The 21,252-nt window shown below is 35.3% G+C and overlaps 1 long non-coding RNA gene across 1 annotated transcript; it reads right to left on the minus strand.

The window, feature by feature from the left end:
- Nucleotides 1-2,387: 2,387 nt before the first annotated feature.
- Nucleotides 2,388-5,426, minus strand: LOC126381707 (uncharacterized). The gene is made up of 3 exons (XR_007568938.1): nucleotides 5,111-5,426; nucleotides 4,831-5,043; nucleotides 2,388-4,135 (listed from the first exon to the last, which is right to left on the minus strand). It is a non-coding gene; the product is annotated as an uncharacterized LOC126381707 (long non-coding RNA).
- Nucleotides 5,427-21,252: the final 15,826 nt, after the last annotated feature.

Consider the following 21,252-nt stretch of genomic DNA (forward strand, 5'->3'; position numbering starts at 1 on the left):
TTTGGCATGTGAGCTACTACATGGTTCTATCACGTCTTCTAGAAAGTACTTATACAGATATGTATATTATATTATATAAAGCTACAAACCCACTGACTGACTGACTGACTGACTGACTGACTCACTGACTCACTGACAGGGTTGTTCTCCCAGAAGGAGCGCCGGGGGGTAAAAATGATGTATGGGAGATGTGATCACGATCTTCCGATGAGTAGGGGAAAACTTCCAGATCTTGGAAAACTGCTCCGCATCAGGGAGACACTCTACAGTCTGGCGCAACTATTATACCTGGATCAAATTTTTTTTCGCAAAACCTATTTAAATCTTGGTCAAATTGTATTGTCGGTGAAAAAAAAACAAAATGGCGGAAAAACAAGATGGCCGCCATACAAAATTTCGTTTTTCCAGAAAATGTCTCGGGTGTAAAAATGATGTATGGGAAGTGTGATCAAAACGTCGAGTTGAATATGGTAATACTTCTCAATCTTGAAAAACTGCTCCGCATCAGGGAGACACCCTACGGCCTGGTGAAACTATCGCACGTGGAACTTTTTAGTTTTCACGATACCTATTTAAATCTTGGTCAAATATAATTGCCGGTGAAAAATAAACAAAATGGCGGAAAAACAAGATGGCCGCCATACAAATTTTTGTTTTTCCTGAAAATATCTCAGAGGTAAAAATGATGTATAGGGGTGTGATCGGAACGTCATCTTGGAAAATTGCTCCGCATCAGGGGGCACCCTACGGCCTGGCAAATATATCACACCTGGAACGTTTTGGTTTTCATGAGACCTAATAAAATGTTGGTCAAATCCAATTGCCGTTAAAAAACAAAATGGCCGCCATACAAAGCTTCGAATTAATACAGGACACGCGAGCAGCTTGCTGCGAGCGAACCACGCGACATCTAGTTATTATATTATATATAGCTACAAACCCATGTACTGACTGACTGACTGACTGACTGACTGACTCACTCACTGACAGAGTTGTTCTCCCAGAAGGAGCGTCGGGGGGTGAAAATGATGTATGGGAGATGTGATCAAAATCTTCCGGTGAGTATGGGAAAACTTTCAGATCTTGGAAAACTGCTCCGCATCAGGGAGACACCCTACAGTCTGGCGCAACTATTATACCTGGATCAATTTTTTTTTCGCAAAACCTATTTAAATCTTGGTCAAATTCAATCGTTGGTGAAAAAAAATCAAAATGGCGGAAAAACAAGATGGCCGCCATACAAAATTTTGTTTTTCTAGAAAATGTCTCGCAGGCAAAAACAATGTATTGGGGTGTAATCGGAATGCCATGTTGAGTATGTAAATACTTCTTGATCTTCAGAAACTGCTCCGCATCAGGGAGACACCCTACGGCCTGGAAAAACTATCACACCTGGAACTATTCTTTTTCCACGAGACCTATTTAAATCTTGGTCAAATTTTATTGCCGGTGAAAAAAAATCAAAATGGCGGAAAATCAAGATGGCTGCCATACAAACTTTTCGTTTTTCTTGAAAATGCCTCGGGGGTAAAAATGATGTATAGGAATGTGATCGGAACGTCATGTCAAGTATGAAAATACGTCTGGGTTTTCGATAGCTGCTCCGCATCAGGGAGACACCCTACGGCCTGGCAAAACGAAGGCATCCGGAACATTTTTTTTTCCACCAAACCTATTAAAATCTTAGTCAAATTTTATCGTCGGTGAAAAAAAAAAACAAAATGGCGGAAAACAAGATGGCCGCCATACAAATATTTGTTTCTCCAAAAAATGTCTCAGAGGTAAAAACAATGTATGTAAATACTTCTTGATCTTCAGAAACTGCTCCGCATCAGGGAGACACCCTACGGCCTGGAAAAACTATCACACCTGGAACTATTCTTTTTCCACAAGACCTATTTAAATCTTGGTCAAATTTTATCGCCGGTGAAAAAAAATCTAAATGGCGGAAAAACAAGATGGCTACTATACAAAATTTTGTTTTTCCAGAAAAATGCCTCAGGGGTAAAAATTATGTATGAGGGATTTGATCGGATCGTCATGTAGAGTACGGGTATACTCCGCATCAGGGAGACACCCTAAGGCCTGGCAAAACTATGACACCTGGAACATTTTTTTTTCCACCAAACATATTAAAATCTTAGTCAAATTTTATCGCCGGTGAAAAAAAAACAAAATGGCGGGAACAAAATGGCCGTCATACAAAATTTTAGTTTTTCATAACGAGCCCCGGGTGGTAAAAATAAAAATAATGTATCCCGAGTTAGATCGGAACGTGACTATGGAAATACTTCTCGATCTTCATAATCTGCTTCGTATCAGGGAGACATATCTGGCAAGACTAAGATGTTCGGGGTTATGGGTCAGAGGAAGAAAATAGAAAACACTTTAGTAAATGAGAGGAGTTTAATTAATTTACGCAACACACCCTACGCCATTACATGTCAGAGAGAGGCCGTAGACAATCATAGACACTATAGTCTTTTCTTAAAATAATAGGGATGCGTCACACACGACCAACACCAGTGATGTGACATTGCTACCATAACATAAGATAGATACCTGGATTATAAATTTTTTTCACACGACGAAGCGGCAATTACACTTTCCAATCCATTCTGCCCGGTGCGTCAAGGTCACGGGCATGTCGATCAAGATCGTGTAGTCTAATAGCAAATCGGTGGGGCGTAACCATGGTAACCACGATCTCAAGCGAGTTGGTGAGGAGTAACCACCACGAGCTACTGTAATAGCGTCGATTATTCCAATCTCGATGTGACCTTGACGCCTCGCTCTAAGTGGATTGGGTACTGTAATTAGCGCTTATCATAGTTTAAATAAGTCGTGTGAAGGTATCCAGGTACAGTTTTCAATCATCCGTCCCTTTCCTTTTCGGCTGATAATAAAATGACAGGTTTAACTTCAAATAAACTTACTGTGTGTACTGGAATCAGCACCAATAACACACGTTACTCTTGCATATTTAGTAAACAGGTACTTAATAGAACTAATGGATGACTTTCCAGGCTACTTTCTCAAAAAAAATATAGATGGCGCTGTCCAGATTTAACGTCCTAAAAACGTAAATACCCGTTTTCTCACTACTCGGATAAATAATTATTCAAAAATATAATGTAATGGCAATAAATAAATTATCCCAATTTAATTCAAAAAACACTGACTACTATGAGACCTTTTCAGTAAAAGTGGCGCTAAACGACGTGATTACTATTAAAAATATAAAATTAGAAGGTTAAACGATCGCACATCTGTACAGCGCCATCTATATTGTTTTTTGGGGAAAGTAGCCTGGAATGTCACTCATTTGTACCTTGGTACCTATAGATTTTGTAATAATATTTGTCTTGTATTTAAGCCAATAAAAACTATCAAAGGATGTTTGATGTGGAAATCTGTTCTCAAGAGGTCATAAGTTAAATGCCAGTAGGTAGGTACCTGCATTAAAATGCAACTAACAATTTTGATACAACAAAAAACACTGATTGTGAGACCTTTTCAGTAAAAGTGGCGCTAAACGACGTGATTACTATTTATATTTTTCAAAATAATTTTAAAACGAAACAATTGTATTAAAAGATAATGAAAGATATATTTTTAGAAATAAGTTGTTTTATTATATATTTAAAATATTATAGATGCAACTCATACTCATACATTTTCTTCTTTATTTCTACATTTAATCAAATAGGTAGTTGAAATAAAACAGCAACTTAACAAGTACTCTCGGCCTCCATGGTCCAGTGGCTAACTGTTGGGCTCACATCCGGAGGTCCCAGATTCAAATCCCAGTAGGGACTAACACAAAAATTACTTTGTGATCCCCGGTTTGGTTAGGAGATGGCTGGCTGATCAGCTGAACATATTAGTAAGTAGGTATAGATAATAACATTAAAATATATGGGTTATGTTCCTAACTAGCTTTTTAATTATTTAATGACATGATACTATAAATTATAAAGTGATTTAAGCTCATAGTTTAACAACATCTATGAAGATAAATAGCTACATACAATGCAATGGCACACTTAACACAGCTCTTATGTTCGCTAGGTATTAATGCATTTGAGGTGAGCTCATTCTGCAAACAACGCATACATGGGCATCCATCAAGCATCTGAAAACAAATATGAATGTTCTTAAAAAATAATTGTAGTTTTGATGTCCCATGGAGCCAATAAATACAAATTAGATGCCCCATACATGTACAATAATATATTTTGCACAATATGCCTGACTGTAACAATATTATTAAATGTCTAGGGATGGAATTGAAATATGCCAACTTTAAATTGAACTTAAAACAATGTTTTAATCATAATTAAATTGCCTTTAACAATGAGGGACTTTCCAATGGACGTTCCCCAAACACATGATAGTTGGTGTTGTTCACTTTTAACCTGATAATTACCTATTTTCTCATTGCTGGGATACATAATTATTCAAAAATGTAATGTAATGACAGAATGATATAATATAAAAAATTGTTTCTTGATATTCGGATCACATTATGTATAGAATGACATTGCTATCTAGGTATATTGCTTCTCTTTATTTTGATCAGAATAATAATAGGTGGAAGTTGTATGAATCATCATATATCATCATCATTTATAACCAAAAACAAAGATAAAAGATGCATTGGTATGTCTGTTATCCATGAAATTAGACGTTTAAACGAAGAAAAAACTTAACAATGCCATGTATCATTTTTTGGGGAACGCCAATTGGAATGTCCATCATGATTGTCACTCATAAAACTTTTAAATGGCTCTTACACAATGTAAATTAAAATCTTTAATACTTTATTACCTGTCTTGGAGATATGTCACTCTTTATTTCTTTCCATAAGCCTATGGCCTGTGATTTTGTCCTCTTGTATGCCTTCACAAAGATATTCCACAACTTATACAGACACATTGTTTCTAACTCTCGGGCTGGAACATTCTTCAGGAAACTTGTTGTTGCTTGCATCTCTTAGTATGAGTATGAGTTAGTATGACAAAGTCGATCAGCATCTAACACCTATAAATAAATAACTTTATAATAATAGTGTCATTTGATTCTATGTATTGTATTGTATGTTACTTACATTGCAATTTATCAACGAACATTATCCACAAACTTTTATCATTTTGGCTCTATCCAAAACACATAATGGTTCTGGAAGTTTTTACAGTAGAATGTCAGTCAACGCAAGTTTGTACAAGGAAGTAGGGCTCGACTCGATGATGTTGTTGTTGTTGTTTAAATTCGCCTTATATAAGGCAGGCAAAGATCTCAGGACCATACAGCCTTGACTTTAGTAATTTAAAATTCGAAAATCACGATCAAAATAGGCCTAAGCCTTGTCTTTAATTTTCAATATCCAATTTAGAATTTAGGCCAGTGCCTTCAGTGCCTTGTACTTGTAAGTCACAATTATTATTTTTTTTATTTGGTTTTCCCCGAAGGGTAAGGCAAAGGGAACTATGCCCATACAGCCATGTCTGACGTATTTTTTTTCTTGATGATTAATGAAATGATGAAAGGTGATGATGATGAAACCTAAGCCCCCACCCTCGGAGTAGACTCCTACTCCGAACCCCAAACGAATTAACTCAAAAGTCCCCATAAGCTTTTGAGTTATGAAGCGGCTTCTTGGCACGAAGAGAAAATAGATAGTACCACTTTGTTTATTGAATATTTATTTATACTTTATATTTATATATTTTTCCGATATAATAACACTAAAGCAATTTTTCGTTTACTTGTTCACTTACGTTATTCAATGAAGAAAGCATCTTTCCCGCCAAAAACCCACGCAAAAATTAATGAAAATACTCAATCTTTGTTGCTTATTTAAAAAAGTTAAATGGTACTGAAGTGATAAAAAGCAATTAGATTTTATATTGCTTTTTATTTAATTCCATCGACATCTATGCGACAAAGTGAAGTAAATAAGTACCTCAATATTTTTCGATATTGGCTGTTTGAATCTGCTTTGCCAGAATTTCTTTGTTAGTCTCATGAAAAAAAAAGTAAATTCGTACCCAAACCGTTGGCGCGAAAAAGTGACAAGCGTTTTTTCACTTGTATTTCAAGATTTCCAAAGGTAAGTCGATTTTGTTATTAATAATTTAACAATTATTTATAAATATTTAGATATATGATAAGATACTAATCTTTAAAATCGTAAAAAGTTATATAAGTAAACATAATTATTATAATTGCAAGGTCTAACTTACTGTACTGATTTTCTCTTTTTCACATAATGAAAGTGAAAACATTAAAAGGTAAGTACCTACCTACTTAAAAGCTATAAGTAATTCTTATTTTATTGTCTATTAGATAAACACAAATAGTACAGAAGTGGTTTGTTTACAGATGAAGCGTTCAAGCGTTGAAATTCCATCGTGCTCTACAATGCTTCGCCGTCGCGTCGACGACGGGCAGCAGGGCCTCTATGACGAGACTGCTGTAACATGCATCGGTGCCGGTAAGTATTTAGATTTTAACGAGCTTAATACCTAATGCACATTTTTTATGTTAAATCCAATTTACGAAACCATTGATTGATCATTATCATTATAATGTCTAAAATAGCCGCTTGACATCAGCCATGGAAAAAAACTTTACTTAATAACAGGCATTAGGTACCTATCTACTTAAATTAATTGCATTGCCCCTACTTATGCTGTGTGACTAGAATAGGCGATAGTTAATTACTATTAAGATTTTTTTAGAATATTTAAGTAAGTAAGTAGGTAGGTATATGAAGTAAGTTAGTTAACCTATGATAAACTTAGATGGTCAGAGAAGTCATAGATAATAACAATAAGAGTGAATCCTTTTTGAATTATAACAATCCGAGTGTGATTCTGGTTTGACAGCAACCCATGTTGTAGCACAACAGTAACATCACTCATTAGATATCCTGTAATAAGTAGGTCTGTAATAAATTATAATACACACAAAAGTTAACCTATGAACGCTAAGTTATAGCAGTCACTCTCGTAATATTATGTGTGAAAAGTTAAGCCTTTCTCTAAAATTGTGAAAGGCCAACTAAATATGTTTGTTTTATGTGTAGAGAAATAGTGTATTTTATCCAAAGTGACAAGTTACTACAGGTGGTTAAATACAACCATAACCAATCTTACAATAATATTATAAGATATTAACTATTTAACTAAGAATTATAGAAATAAGTAATTAGGTAACAAAACTATTATAAAGTTATCTACTTAATTATATAAAACAGCTATTTATAATAACACAAAATTATATTAAATAAGTATATGAGATAATGACGCTTTGAAGTATTTAGTGTTTAAGTATTTAGCTGAAAAAAAATTGAATGCTAATAACATTTGTCAACAAGAAACTTATTTTTATTACTGTCAAAGAGTGTATGTAGGTTTGTCTATATTTTGAATATGGTTAGGGATATGGTTATATATATATCTTGACGACCATGTGGTGGGGACTGAAGGAAACCCCGTGTTGGTCGTGGTACACCTGGTCAGTTCACCTAGGTAGATCACAAACAAAAATTTTCTTAACCAACTTCAAAAATAAAGGTTATCAATTTGACCCATATGTATATCATAATGTGTGCCAAATTCCATATATATGGATGTATGTTTGTCCATGCATTGTTTAGAAACTACAAATTGTATTGCAATAATGCTTGTTTATGGGATTGAGTATCGTCCAACATAGGGAAGAATGCAAGTTTCATCAAAATTGGTTTGGAAATTCCCAACTTATGGTTGAAAAACAGTTAAACATTAGGAATCTTGTGTTTCGATACTATACTAATAGAGGCTTCGATCTTAAGTAATTATGATTACTAATGGTTTGAGCGTAAATTAAAGAAAATTGGAAAACGGTCAAGGGTGTGTCGGGCACTACATACATTTAACAAATTATAAGACATGTTATATTCCAGAGTTTTGTTAACGAAGGTACCTGGTTACTGGCGTATTAATATTATTAGTCACAATCTCGAGTTTAAACAAACAAAAAGTAATTTTTCTTTTTCTAAAAATAAATTCGATTCTAAGGTAGGTATTCAACTAAATATTATTTCTTACTTTTTATTTGACAGATTTTGAAGTCGGTGTAATTTTTTTAAATTACTTGTTGTGATAGCTAAAAAGTAATAAGCAAAATAAAGTAACAACTTTATAATTATTTTGTTTATTACTTTACAGCTGTCTAAAGATATGGAAAACGCCGAATACAATGAGTGTATAAAAAAGTACCATACCTCCACAACCCTGATACAGTAAAAATTAATGTAGGTATACCTATATACTATGTTATACTATAGTATGTACCTAAGGTTCCGTCCACAGAAAAGGTTAATAAAGGAAAATTGTGTGTATGTAAGTATGTATACATATCATACGTAGATACATTGTTTTAAGTTTACGCGGTTATTATCATAACCACACGCAGATACCCGTACACGTGTTATCATACGTAGATACACGTCTAAGTAAGTACGAGCGAGACAGACCATTCTAACGTAGTATTATTCCTTATTTGATGCCTATAGCTTAAGTGATGTTCAACTCAATCCTCTTATATATAGATACTTGGATTTCGCCATCAGAATTTTCTTTTACTGACCTTTTCTGTGGACGGAACCAAAGGTGCGCGAGTCCAAATCCCACTTGCCTGGTTTTTTTTTTAAATTTTTGCCTTGTATTAGTCTGAAATAATCTCACACTATGATGCAATAAAATCAAAACAAGAACAAAAACTATGGTATTACGTTTTACTGTTATTTTATATTAAATCTTCGAAATATTCCGTCAATAAATTCCTACATAATATCCTCGCCTATTTCCCATTGGGGTAGGCAGAGAACAGATTATGAGAGAGAATATGAATGAAATTGGACTTAAAGTATTATTACCTGCAATTAAACATTTATGTTACAATTATGTAATTAATTGCTTAATATTTTATTAAAATTGTCAAAAGGTTACTAATGACAACGTTGAGGAGTATGAATGGAATGACTTTGAATGATAAAATAGTGTGATAAGGGACCGTTGTGAAAGAAGATGTAGTGAAGAGAATTGACAAAAGAATGCTTAGATAGTTTGGACACGGACAAGATTTATTATGCGGGTATAATTGGTAGAATCGGAAGAGGAAGGCCTAGGTTTATTTTATTTGATTAATTCCAGGATATTTTTGATAAGAGTGGTCGATGCGAAAGTGATGTGTCAGGATCATAGTAAGTGGAATTGCGTGGTCTCCGCCTATCCCAACGGGAAATAGGCGTAATCTTAAGTATGTATTTTTTCGAGAAAGTTGGTTAGAATGATATTTGATAGTCTTAAGCTCATAGTTTCAGTATTCCATAAGTTTTTTATTTTATATACCATATAATTACTTACAGAACCGTTATGCTATTTTCTATATTGTAAAGTGGGCGCTTCGTATTTTTTTTACTTTAGCCACAGCTATGATGCCAACAGATGACGAATTTATTCATCGACTTTTGATGTTCAACAAGTTCAACTACAAAGTGTGCTCTACATGACTGTCGCGACTGGACTGATGCTCGGCGGTTGCTTTGCTGCTTTGCTTTTGCCGCTTTGTACGGCACGAGCTGGCGGCATTGTGTAAAAGTGCTTAAACAAATGCCATTTTAACCATAAAAAAATCAAGACAACAATTACACACTACCTAATTTAGGTTTATTAATCCGACTGAAATTTTATGTGTGTTGTTTATTATTATTTTTTTAATAATAGGTACCTAATTTAATTTTCCTATACTAATTATTGCATTCCCTGTAATTATCTTCTTATCTTATCTAGCCTATTCGATCCCACTGCTGGGCAAAGGCCTCCCCTTGATTTTTCCACTCTTCTCGACTTTGCGCAATCTCCGGCCAATGCTTCCGATTTTATTTAAATTTAAGTATAAACGTATAAACTGCCTATATACGTCCCACTGCTGGGCACAGGCCTCCCCTCAATCAACCGGAGGGGGTATGGAGCCTACTCCACCACGCTGCTCCAATGCGGGGGATTAAATTTAAGTATATAGGGTAAACTGCCTAATTATCAGCACCTTTAATTATTGGTACGGTAATTTTCTCAAATTTTAATGTTCACAATGAGGCTAAGGCGCTTAAAATGGTTTGTAAAAAAATTGCCCCTTACCTTGAACCAGATAGGGGTGTCAATAATAGGGTGTATTACCTTATCTATTAAATAAATTCATATTTAACATTTACTGTTTCATTAGGTCTAACACACCAAGGCTCCGATGTGTATGAAGGTAACAATTCGCAATGTACGGTTATCTCAGCATGCGCTTCAATTTATTCTGTGTTCCATAATCGCGCATCTTTCACTACTGCCGAAATTGATGAAATTTTAGCAATGGGGGATACACTTTACATGCAATTAAAATATTTACTTCAGAGGGGTGTCAGTTATTTTATGCCAGATGAATTACCCAATGAGCTTCGCGTCGGGAATAACGTCGTACATATAGTTAGCATGGAGGACAACTGGATCATTTCTAATACGTATCCTACGACTTCCGCGAATAAAGACATAGGTTTATTAACTTTAAAGAACATATTGGACAACAGAGTATTTTTTAATACTAATGACTATACTGTCGATTCGCAATTCGCTTATAATGTGAACAATACAAATCACAACGACAGTACCGATAGCATATTGTTTACGGGTCAGGGTTATACTTTTAGTTTTTGGCGGTTTAATGGTGAATATTATTTCTTTAACAGCCATGCGGTTAACAGCAAAAATATTAATATAGGAAGGGGCAAGCCAGAGGACGGTCCTTACGTAGCACGTTTATTTAAATGTGATTCAACCGAAGCGCTAGCAAAACTATTACTCGCGAATGAAGTTTATGACGGATCCGAATACTCATTAACTCGGTTAAGAGTATTAAATGACGACCTTATATGGCAAAATGAAACGCAGGTTAGTTCCGAAACGTCACAGTCTATTTTAATAGATTTAATATCATCACCATTACTGAATGTGAATCAAACTTTAGATTCTATTTTGATGAACTATCAGTCAACACTGGCCCCGATTAAAACCTCTGTGCAAAATTTAGATAGTAAATTGACAGTTGACTCAAACCCGGTAGATGTTTATGACACTACAAATGATTTGAAACTGTCAATTTTAAAACCAGTTGTCCTATTAGAAAGAATTAGTAATCAAGACGAAAACCAATGCGTTAAAAATAAAGGCGGCCGACCCAAAAAACAGAAACGCGGACCAAAACCGAGTAAAGAAAACGCGCATCGTGAAGCTGTAAGGAAATATACAACGAAAAACCCCGCTGTTAATCGCAAGGCAGTTCTACGGTATAACGAACGCAATCCAGACGTTAACCGCGAGGCCGTTCAACGTTATAACGAGAACAACCCAGACGTTCATCGCGCGGCCGTTCAACGTTATAACGAGAACAATCCAGACGTTCATCGCGCGGCCGTTCAACGTTATAACAAGAACAACCCAGACGTACATCGCGCGGCCGTTCAACGTTATAACGAGAACAACCCAGATGTTCATCGCGCGGCCGTTCAACGTTATAACGAGAACAACCCAGACGTTCATCGCGCGGCCGTTCAACGTTATAACGAGAACAACCCAGGCGTTCATCGCGCGGCCGTTCAACGTTATAACGAGAACAACCCAGACGTTCATCGCGCGGCCGTTCAACGTTATATCGAGAATAACCCAGACGATCATCGCGCGGCCGTTCAACGTTATAACGAGCTTCACCCTGAAATTATCAAAAAAGCAGCACAAAAATACACAGAAAATAGTCGTAACATTGAAACGCCACTGAGATATTCCAAAAATTTAATAGGTGAAAAACAGGGGCATGAACTCAGCATTATTCGATTATATAATTTAAAAAATACGTCGCTTCTGTCTGAACAAACATATAGATGTCCAAGATGTAATGCTCCATTGTTCGAAGAAGAGAAATCTCGTCGGCAATGGTGTTGTCATTCAGGAGATTATAACGTTCAGAATTTTCTCCCATTAAACGAAGAATTTTATACAAATCCAGCTTTTTTAAATAGACCACGCGCTTACAATAATATTTTTGCATTTTCGGCATTAGGTGTTTCCCACGGTTACCATCATCCAGAAGGTATATCTTTTCTAAAAATTCAAGGACGTATTTACCACCGTATCTTTGATTTGTCTTACAATGAAAGTCCGAATAATATTAATTTTTACATAAATGACAGTAGCGAGAGAGAGAGTTTAGCTAGCGAATTAAGTTTAGATAAAACGGTAGTTCGAATGATTACAGGGTTCATGCACACAGTTAATCCATATATAAACTGTTTTAGAAGGTTAAGTTTAGAGGAATCATCAGAAGCTTTCTTGAAGTTCGAAAAAACTACTCGTGCGACTCACGGTAACATCCTCGGAGATCAACCTGTTGGTCAAGAAATTGCCGCAATTATTAGTACAGACCGCGAAGATTTTTCTCCACGCTGTATTGTAGTCAAAAAGATAGCAGACGGTAGGCCTCGAACAATAGATATAATGGATTCCTTATACGAGACTTTCCAGTATCCTCTCTTATATCCTCACGGAAATACTGGTTGGCATCCAGATATGAGAGATAATAAGGGCAATAAGCTTAATCAGGTTAAATATGTCCGTTGTTTACTTTTATCCGAATCGCGATTTAGCATATTTGGTCGTTTATCTGAAGAGTGGTTAGTCGATATGTTTTGTAGAATTTTAGAAGAACGCTTGCGGTTTTTGAAAAATAGCCAAACAAAACAACAAAACAGGCTAAGAGTAGCTCCACTCCAAGAATTAATTAATGACGAGTTTATTTTAGGAGAAGGTGGAGTAGAACCTGGTAAAATTTATTTACCTAGCTCATTCACAGGGGGTCCACGATACATGAAAAAGAAATACCTGGATGCTATAGCAATGGTAAACAGGTTAGGTCCACCATCATATTTTTTAACTTTAACTTGTAACCCCAACTGGCCTGAAATAAAAAATTCAACATTATCAGGTCGATCAAAAGACCCCCTTACTTGTGCTCGAGTTTTCAACTTAAAACTCGGAGAGTTATTAAAAGATTTAAAATCGGGTAAATGGTTCGGAAAAATTGTTTATATAATGCATGTTATAGAGTTCCAAAAAAGAGGACTACCACATGCGCATATTGCTTTTAGAGTGGAAGGTGGTGGACCAGTAGAAAGTCTGGATATTGATAAGTTTGTTCGAGCTACCATACCCGATCCAGCACAAACTTTATTATACAAAGTTGTCATGGATCACATGATACACGGTCCATGCGGCCCTCCTTACCGAACTAATTTGCCGTGTTGGAATAGTGAGAAAAAAAACTGTTTAAAATATTTTCCAAAAAAAGAAACACCAGTCACCTTCAGTGACGATAGAGGTTTTATACATTTACGTCGCAATAGTAAAAATCAGGCGATTATTAAATATCGCGGCAGAGACGTAATAGTTAATGATTTGTGGGTCGTTCCTTATAATCCTGCTCTTCTCCTAAAATATGATGCTCACATAAATTTAGAAGTGTCCACACAGCGTGCTATAATTAAGTATTTATTTAAATATATGACAAAAGGACCTGATGAAGCCCGTATTGCCGTTGTTGATGAAGAACATCGTGAGGATGAAATCGAACAATATGTCACTAAGCGATATATTAGTTCTAGCGAAGCAGCGTGGCGTGTTCTCGAATTTGATATTGTAGCTAGGAACCCTACGGTAAAAATGTTAACAGTACATTTGCCCGATCAAAATTCGGTATTTTTTAAGCCTGGCCACGCGAACGAGGCAGTTAATAATGCAGGTTCAGATCTTTTAGACTATTTCAGTAGGCCTTTAACTGAGGAGTTTGATCGGGTATCCTACTTAGACTTTTTTGAAAATTATAACATTCATGCGAAAGATCCTTGTTTAAAGACAGTTCAGGCGGTGCAAATGCAAAACGGCAAATTTCTTACGCGGAGAATGCGGGGTGAGCTCGTCGCGCGTCTATTTTGGGTCGCGCCGAACAGAGGTGAACAGTTCTTTTTAAGACTTCTTTTAAGTGTTTACCCTTGTCGTAGTTTCGCGGATTTACTTCAAATTGGAGGTCCAAATTGCACAACTTTTCAAGAAGCTGCCAAATTCGTAGGACTTGCGGACGACGCAGTCGAATATGAACGGGCTATGGAAGAAGCTTCCACTTTTTTAACCGGACCACGACTTCGTAGCTTTTTTGTAACGCTGGCTGTTAATGGTGCCTCAGTGGCGTCACTGTGGAACACGTATAAACGTCAATTGGCCGAAGATTTCCTTTACAGGGTGCCAGATGACGAAGAAAACGCGTTTAACATGTGCCTCATTCAAATAGATAGAATGCTACGTAGACACGGAACTTCGTTAATAGAACAAGGTTTGCCGGAAGTAGTTTATAGGTCAACAGAGTTGGATAGGGAACGCACTGAATATGATTTAGATAGTTTGAAATCATACGTAGAAGAGTGGTTGCCACAGTTATCTCCCGATCAACGTGCCGTATTCGATTACGTGGAAAAGCTTTGCGTTGATAGTGTTTACCGAGAATCCAACAACTGTGCGATTTTTATCGATGGTCCCGCCGGCACCGGGAAAACGCTTTTATTGAAGGTCATAACTGCATATATCCGCGGTAACCTTAAAGGTATAGTTTTAACCTGTGCATCGTCTGCAATTGCTGCTCAAAATTACACAAACGGAATGACGGCTCATTCCTTGTTTAGATTTCCTTTACATCTATTAGATGATAGCGGATACTGGAACATCTCAAATGGTACTCAAAGAGCTGAATTGATTTATAATTCTAATCTCATTGTGTATGATGAAGCGCCGATGGCTCATAAATACCTTATAAATTTATTAAATAGATCATTGCAGGATTTGATGAGGTCAGACAAAATTTTTGGTTCTAAAATAATTATTTTTGCAGGAGATTTTCGTCAAATTCCTCCAGTAGTCCCAGAAGCACGAACGAATTTTGATATATTAAACGCGTCACTAAAAACTTCACCTATTTGGAAACAATTGAAAAAATTTAGTTTGGTAACTTCACAGAGATGTAAGGATGACGCACAGTATGCAGATTTTCTTTTAAAACTGGGTTCAAATTTATTACCTACTCTTAGATTAGAAACAAATAATAATGATTTGCAATTAGTCCAACTTGAATCCATTGATTATGTTACTGAATTAGAAGATTTAATTGATTTTGTATTCCCAGAAGTTACTCTTACTGAGCCAGGCGTATGCTCCTTCAGAGCGATTCTATGCACCCGTAACGATGCAGTTAGAGAAATTAATGCCGTTATTTTAGACAAACTACCAGGAGAAGTATTACATTTTTATGCCATAGACAAAGTTTTAAGCGACAACGCTGATCAAGTATATTTTAGTCCCGAATTTTTACATACACTTCGACCACAAGGTGTTCCAGATTTCGACTTACAATTAAAATTAGAATGTGTTTGTGTAATCACGCGTAATCTTAGTTTCGCGGACGGCTTAGTAAATGGCACCAAAGTAATAGTCGTTGAAACATCTCCATATATTATTAAAGTTCGGAAACAAGGTGAACTAGGAGATTATTTGATCCCTCGAATTCTTTTTAAAGCGCCTATAGAACATAACAGCCCTTACGAGATGTGTCGCCGTCAATTCCCATTGCAGGTGTGTTATGCAATGACCATTCACAAGAGCCAGGGTCAAACGATTAGTCGCGTTGGGGTCGATCTTAGATCTGACATGTTTAGTCACGGTCAACTGTATGTAGCTTTAGGTCGCGTTCGCGAAAGACGTGACATAAAAGTACTACTACCCAGGCACCGAATCGAAAATGACCAACCTTTCTCGAATAACGTTATCATATCGGAACTTTTAAGTTTAACGTAACTTTATTAGGGTGGCACTTCTTGAAAAGACTGAACAGTTCATCTCTGTTATTAAGCTTATTGGGTTTTTTTAGATCGGTTAAATCATGTGCTGAAATTATCGTATATTGCGAATTATTTATTATTATTTATATTCATTCTATCTTGTTTTTTCTTCTTTTCGTATAATTTAACGATAAAACTGACTTTAACAAGCTTGCACTCGATTTGATGATGGTTACATTGAATTTCAAAGCTAGGTTTACCATTTTATTAGTCACAATCACTGAATTAAAATGTGTGTTAATCAATTGGCAATGTGTGCATGCCCTTCCCAGCCGTTAACGCTGTGGAAGCTCATCTTTAGGGGACGAGAGAACGGGCGTGAAGTGAACTGGCAGGATGAACACTTGGCTGCGGGTGCGACCGGTGCATGGGAGTGAAGTGGAGCTGGCTGGAAGATGGAGGCAGGTATCACTCGATTGCTTTAGCTGAGTTCCACTCAGATCAAGTAAGCTGTCATATGGATGAATGTCGCAGGTTGGAATGATCCGGAGTAGAACTGTCGGTGTCGTTCCCATCGTCGTAGGCATTTTCGGTGGATTTTGTAGGTCGTTCAACAATGGTTGCGTGAGTTTTAGCTGTCAAGCTGCTATGCCGTGCTAGCCGATTCTTGCGATCTGGGATACAAGGGATGGACGTATCCTGTGGAATGATCGTGTCAGTGAAGGTTTGAATGTCGCTTAGGACTGGAAAGGAGGGAGTACGGAAACTGTAATCAGTATTCAGGATCTCGCTGTACATGGACAATGTTTAGTTTAGGTGTATTAAAGTGGTAATTGTTCGAAGTTATTTGAAAAGAATTCTGTTTCAGTGTTTAAGCGCTAAAACTGTTTGTTTTTTGTAAGCAAACGTATGATTTATTGATGTTCATTTTTTACTTTATAACGCTATACAAATGATTTTGTTACCAAATTTAAGTGCGTATATAAACAATAAATGAATACTAAAATATTTCGATGAAGACACCAATGATGTTTATTGATACATTTTTCTCCTAAGTGTTACTTTCTCAACTTAAAGCAATAAGTTATGCAGTAATTATACTTCTACGAGTATATTTAAACAAATCATCCAACATTTTACCCAATACCTAACTTACATTAAGTAAAATTTATCTTTGTCATTTTAGTCACTTATTTTTTTATCATTCACTAAGCAGTAAGCAAAATTTATTTACTAAAATAATAAAAAAAAAATACAAAATTCATGGTAAGTTGGAGAAGCTATTTTATAACACAAACGCCTTGATATTTTCATGCATTCATTCAGAATAAATGTATAATGAAAAATAAGTTTTTATAACCGATTAAATTTGTGTAATGTGTAGTTTTACTCATCAATATAGTAAAAATTTTTAATTTGCATTAAAATTGTACTAAAGAATGTTTTATACTAGCGTATATTAGTAACTTAGTTAGAATTAAGTAAACAAACAAAAAAAATATAAATATAAGGAACAAAAAAAAAGGAAGGCCTTAAAATAATAAATATAAGGAAGAAAGAAAACTCCGGATCCGGATCTGTTTACTCATCATCAAGGAAACTTTAAGAAATAACATTACTTCAAATGTCTGCTCGAAGAAAGATTCAGAAACATAAACAATTGCCAAGCTGGAAATCGATTAATGAGTACACATAAACGCTACATAGTAAAACTCGCGTGTCCTGTGATGGATACAGTATATATTATTATACATTAGCATTCAATGGTGTATGAATCGTCATCGTCATTGTGTCAGCAAAGACGCATCATCAATTGCACAGATTTGTGGCTACAAATATATAAATGAAAAGTGTTATTTAGAACATTATTTATTGTGTTGTGCAATAAAATAGGTCAGTAATTACCTGTATCCGGCAGTGCGAACAATTTCATTCATAAACATGGGTAAATATGACGACTGTCAGATGGGCTAAACATGAAAAAAAGTCCTTAAACAAAATCCCATTGTTTCGCTATTGTGTTTGAAAATCTAAGCCACAGGAGGATATTAAGTACACCATGCTTTACCTTTAATGGCGTATGTAAAAATAATTAAGCCTATAATTAACAAAGAATGTTCTATACCATCCTAAGCAAGTTCAAAAACAAATTTGATCATGTTAATTTCTGGCCTCCCACAAGCGGGTCTCACCAGTATTGACAGAAGAATGATCACTCATCGATACAAAACATACATAAAGTAATTAATACATGTATACAGGCTAAATAAAGTGAAATTGCTAGAAAATACCTGCTACTTGGAAAAACAACAATTGGAGAAGAAAGCACTACCTAACAACGTGAAACTTTGATATTCAAATTTTCAAATAAAATATGGCTAAAACAAAAAAAAATACTTAAAAATTGAAAGGTAAAAGAAAACACCATTAGTTAAAAAATAGAAAGCGAGTCATATTTTATATATTCTGGTAAAATTGTTTAGTTTTAAATGATACCAAATACACCAAATGTTATTAGAAATGAAAGTAACTGCAAATAGTTTAATTCATATGTGTACACTCATAACCAACAAACTACCTACGTAATATTTTAAGATAATAGTTTTTTTAAAGTCTACATTCGTTATTTATTTACTTATAATGACGTAAATAACAAACAAATATGCTTGTTATTAATTTGCATACACCTACAGTAAATCCAACTTACCGTGAATATACATACAATAATATATAATATAATATACATAGTAAGTGCAGAATAAAAACTTAGGGATTACATGGTTTTATGTTTTCCAGTGGATCTGGTTAGAGCTATGTCACGCTAAATTGTGTTCTTTGCATTTCTTCTTACAATACTTTTCAATAGAACACTGTTTCGCATGAGACGGTTCCTCAAAAAACATAATATCGTGTATGAGCTAAACTAAAACTTAGGTTTTATATGGTTTTATGTTTTCCAGTGGATCTGGTTAGAGCTATGTCACGCTAAATGGTGTTCTTTGCATTTCTTCTTGCAATACTTTTCAATAGAACACTGTTTCGCATGAGACGGTTCCTCAAAAAACATAATATCGTGTATGAGCTAAACTAAAACTTAGGTTTTATATGGTTTTATGTTTTCCAGTGGATCTGGTTAGAGCCATGTCATGCTAAATGGTGTTTTCTGTATTTCTTCTTGCAATACTTTTCAATAGAACACTGTTTCGCATGACGCGGTTCCTCAAAAAACATAATATCGTGTATGAGCTAAACTAAAACTTAGGTTTTACATGGTTTTATGTTTTCCAGTGGATCTGGTTAGAGCTATGTCACGCTAAATGGCGTTCTTTGCATTTCTTCTTACAATACTTTTCAATAGAACACTGTTTCGCATGAGACGGTTCCTCAAAAAACATAATATCGTGTATGAGCTAAACAAAAACTTAGGTTTTATATGGTTTTATGTTTTCCAGTCGATCTGGTTAGAGCTATTTCACGCTAAATTGTGTTCTTTGCATTTCTTCTTACAATACTTTTCAATAGAACACTGTTTCGCATGAGACGGTTCCTCAAAAAACATAATATCGTGTACGAGCTAAACTAAAACTTAGGTTTTATATGGTTTTATGTTTTCCAGTGGATCTGGTTAGAGCTATGTCACGCTAAATGGTGTTCTTTGCATTTCTTCTTACAATACTTTTCAATAGAACACTGTTTCGCATGAGACGGTTCCTCAAAAAACATAATATCGTGTATGAGCTAAACAAAAACTTAGGTTTTATATGGTTTTATGTTTTCCAGTGGATCTGGTTAGAGCTATGTCACGCTAAATGGTGTTCTTTGCATTTCTTCTTACAATACTTTTCAATAGAACACTGTTTCGCATGAGACGGTTCCTCAAAAAACATAATATCGTGTATGAGCTAAACTAAAACTTAGGTTTTATAAGGTTTTATGTTTTCCAGTGGATCTGGTTAGAGCCATGTCACGCTAAATTGTGTTCTTTGCATTTCTTCTTACAATACTTTTCAATAGAACACTGTTTCGCATGAGACGGTTCCTCAAAAAACATAATATCGTGTATGAGTTAAACTAAAACTTAGGTTTTATATGGTTTTATGTTTTCCAGTGGATCTGGTTAGAGCTATGTCACGCTAAATTGTGTTCTTTGCATTTCTTCTTACAATACTTTTCAATAGAACACTGTTTCGCATGAGACGGTTCCTCAAAAAACATAATATCGTGTATAAGCTAAACTAAAACTTAGGTTTTATATGGTTTTATGTTTTCCAGTGGATCTGGTTAGAGCCATGTCACGCTAAATGGTGTTTATTGCATTTCTTCGTACAATACTTTTCAATAGATCACTGTTTCGCATGAGACGGTTCCTCAAAAAACATAATATCGTGTATGAGCTAAACAAAAACTTAGGGTTTTACATGGTTTTATGTTTTCCAGTGGATCTGGTTAGAGCTATGTCACGCTAAATGGTGTTCTTTGCATTTCTTCTTACAATACTTTTCAGTAGAACACTGTTTCGCATGAGACGGTTCCTCAAAAAACATAATATCGTGTATGAGCTAAACAAAAACTTAGGGTTTTATATGGTTTTATGTTTTCCAGTGGATCTGGTTAGAGCTATGTCACGCTAAATTGTGTTCTTTGCATTTCTTCTTACAATACTTTTCAATAAAACACTGTTTCGCATGAGACGGTTCCTCAAAAAACATAATATCGTGTATGAGCTAAACAAAAACTTAGGGTTTTACATGGTTTTATGTTTTCCAGTGGATCTGGTTAGAGCTATGTCACGCTAAATGGTGTTCTTTGCATTTCTTCTTACAATACTTTTCAGTAGAACACTGTTTCGCATGACACGGTTCCTCAAAAAACATAATATCGTGTATGAGCTAAACTAAAACTTAGGTTTTATATGGTTTTATGTTTTCCAGTGGATCTGGTTAGAGCCATGTCATGCTAAATGGTGTTTTCTGTATTTCTTCTTGCAATACTTTTCAATAGAACACTGTTTCGCATGACACGGTGCCTCAAAAAACATAATATCGTGTATGAGCTAAACTAAAACTTAGGTTTTATATGGTTTTATGTTTTCCAGTGGATCTGGTTAGAGCCATGTCACGCTAAATTGTGTTCTTTGCATTTCTTCTTACAATACTTTTCAATAGAACACTGTTTCGCATGAGACGGTTCCTCAAAAAACATAATATCGTGTATGATCTAAACAAAAACTTAGGTTTTATAAGGTTTTATGTTTTCCAGTGGATCTGGTTAGAGCCATGTCA

The sequence above is a fragment of the Pectinophora gossypiella genome, unplaced genomic scaffold (genome assembly GCF_024362695.1).
Source record: "Pectinophora gossypiella unplaced genomic scaffold, ilPecGoss1.1 Pgos_89, whole genome shotgun sequence".
NCBI classification, from domain to species: Eukaryota; Metazoa; Arthropoda; class Insecta; order Lepidoptera; family Gelechiidae; genus Pectinophora; species Pectinophora gossypiella.